General features: G+C 40.9%; 1 pseudogene; it reads left to right on the top strand.

Moving 5' to 3' along the window:
- The first annotated feature begins 267 nt into the window (after positions 1 to 267).
- Positions 268 to 2,197, top strand: LOC149178768 (putative pectate lyase 4; annotated as a pseudogene).
- The last annotated feature ends 843 nt before the right edge of the window (positions 2,198 to 3,040 follow it).

The following is a 3,040-nucleotide window of genomic DNA, read 5'->3' as shown; positions in this document are numbered from 1 at the left end:
CTACGTGCGCACGCAGCAATAGAATGCTGCAAATGTTCAGAGCTTGACATTAGGTCATTAATTGCCCAAGAACAAGATGATTCACCTGGGATAATCACTTCCTCATGAATGTTTTAGACTCCTAATTCCAATTCCAACAGAGGAGTCTTGCAGTTTGGGTGTGTGAGATCGTTCTCGGTCCATCATCACTTCAATGTCAAGGGATCGATTCTCCACCAAGGGGCCCAGAGGATCGATTCGTTGAGTGGTTCTCGCAGGTTCAGTTCTATGGCGTTTTGGCATTTTCTGCTTGGTTTTTACCTCCTTCATTCAGTTGTTGTAACAGCTGGTGATGGTGATTATCCTGTGGGACATAATAACATACGGGCTGCTGAGGATTTGATGAGTGAAATAAGTGAGAGTTTGCTTCGTGTAGGGGACTTTTTGCAGAAAGCCTCGGTTCTGAACGACAACATTACATCCCACAGTAGTGAGCAATGTGGGAAGGTTGTTAATGTTGCCCTCACTTCTACGCCTTGGCTGCATGCCCTTGTGCTCAATCACAGTTACACTGAAGCCATCACCCATTTGGATCATTTTAAGGATATTCTTTCGAGCTGCTCCGAGCTTAATATCGCTGATTCTGTAAGAAATTTTATCTAGAAAGATCGCTGGTTCTTTATAATCTCCATTTTAAAGAAAAACCAGAAAGATTAATGGGGACCTTATTTAGTTGAAACGCTTGTAAGATTTTTTGATATCATGTTATACTGATGTTTATTGCAGATTGGTTTTTCTGAGGCCATGCTTGACTGCACCCACCAAGCCTCTAAATATATAGAAAACGCCTATGCAATGCTTGAGGATCTACGAGATCTCAGGAAACAAGCAGAAACATTTCAACAATCTCGAAATACCAATCAAAACAAGTTTAACTTTGTTCAAGGTGATTATAGTTTTTTACATTATATATCCAAATAGATATTGGAATAAAATTGAGATAACTTATCATGTTCTTGGTCTATAGACATATATGTTAAAGCACGCAACAAATGTGAACCTGATGGCAGCAAATGCCAGTTCTCAAGGTGTGGAGCGGGAAAAATGCTGGCAAACTGCGCGGTGGGGTTCGCAAGCGGTGTGAGCGGAGGTGCAGAGGGGGAATTATACACTGTCACAAGCCGGAAGACAATCCAAGAGAAACTCTTCCTGGTACATTACGTTACGCGTTAACCAGGAACCCAGTGTGGATTACCTTCGCCCGCGACATGGTGATTACACTGAACGAGCCGCTGTGGATAGGTAGCAACACCACAGTCGACGGACGAGGCGCCAACGTGAGCATCAGCGGAAAGGGCATTGTGATAAGCTCCGTCCACAACGTAATTCTCCACAACTTCCAGGTAGGCGACGTTGCAGAGAGCGATACAGTTCATATATACAGGGGGGTGACCAAGGTGTGGATCGATCACTTGACCTCCTTCAATGGGAAACTGGGCCTCGTCACAGTAATTCAGGGCTCCACCGATGTGACCATCTCCAACTCTTTGCTTTCCAATACGAACTTCAACATGCTCTTGGGTGGTTCGGACGTGGATACAGTCGATCACAAGCTCAGGGTTACAGTTTATCGAAACTGGTTCAAGGATTCCACACAACGCATGCCCCATTGCAGGTAATTAATCAGGATTTAGGATTAATCTGGTCATCTTTAATTTATTGCAGGTAATTAATTAAGATTTAGGATTTATCTGGGTACACGCTCTCTCTGTAAATATAATCTGCATACATATATTTGAATACAACTGGCATGAATCTGTAATGCAGATGGGGCTACTGCCACGTTGTGAACAATGTATACAGCAACTGGGGATACTACGCCATTGGAGGAAGAGCTCACGCCAAGATATATTCAGAGAGTAATGTGTTCTCCCCTGGCCAGAAACGGCAGGAGGTAACTCCGTGGTATGCAGGCTCTGATTCATTAACTGCCTTTGATACAACGGCCACTATTCAATCAAGAAACGATCTCTTCATCAACGGTGCTACATTTCATCAATTCCTTCGCTTTGGCGCTCTAACCCCTCCTCGTTACGTGCGTGCAACCTACTATCCTCCCATCATTCCTGCCGCAAAACTTGTCACCCTGGTTCAGGATTGCTCTGGAGCTCTCTTTGGGCGAAGGCTCCTTTCATGTCTGCGCTCTGCACGTAATTAACTACAAGTATTATAATGATAATAATGATCTTGATCAAGCTCTGAGTATCATCCTCTCATGCCTCTGTAATAATTCCAGTTGAAAGTGCTTAATGGGTTCTTGATAATGAATGTTTGTTCATGACAAGAAGCCATATATGTTGTGGAATGAGATCCTTCAGTGTTTTGTTTTCAGCTGAAATCTTTGAATGGGCATTGAGAGTCAGGTCTTGACTCATCCTGTATACACTTCATCTTTTTTTACTAGTTTTCTTTTTAATGGAAGACATTACATTCCTGGTACATTTATTTACATATCAGGGAACGCTTTCGCTATGTTGCTCGAAAATTTCAATGGTCAATCATAAAAAATCCATGGCCAACTCAGTTACAGTTCTCCGATAATCGTGGTCAATACATTAAAAAATAAAAAATATATCAAAAACGATCTCTTACACGGCGTAAAAACTTTGCTGCAGGCTCTGTATTGCATTCTAATTGACCCTACTCAGTTACAGTTTTCCGATAATCGTGATTAATGTTTTAAAAAATCTTATTTTACAAAAATATATATAAAAAACGATCTCTTATGCGACGTGAAAACTTCACCGCAGGCTCTGTGTTGCATCCTAAATTGATGCTAACCTTTAGTGACCCTCGTTGTGCCATTGCAAATGGTTTAACCCATTATAAATAGTAGTAAAATTATGTGAAGTATTGGTGTATAAGATAATGTGTAATTTTCCCCTGGGGTAATTTTAGGATAATTTTTTTATACAAAGTAAAAGAGATAATGTGTAGTATTATATTAATAATGATTAGATATTATTTTGAGATTCAGCTGCTTTAAGTAAGTCATTACTTA

Source organism: Pinus tabuliformis, chromosome 4_1 (genome assembly GCF_031772625.1).
Source record: "Pinus tabuliformis cultivar Carrire ecotype Pingquan chromosome 4_1, CPIR1, whole genome shotgun sequence".
NCBI lineage: Eukaryota > Viridiplantae > Streptophyta > Pinopsida > Pinales > Pinaceae > Pinus > Pinus tabuliformis.
The sequence above is the reverse complement of the archived record's forward strand: the minus strand, read 5'-3'. Positions and strand labels throughout refer to the sequence as shown.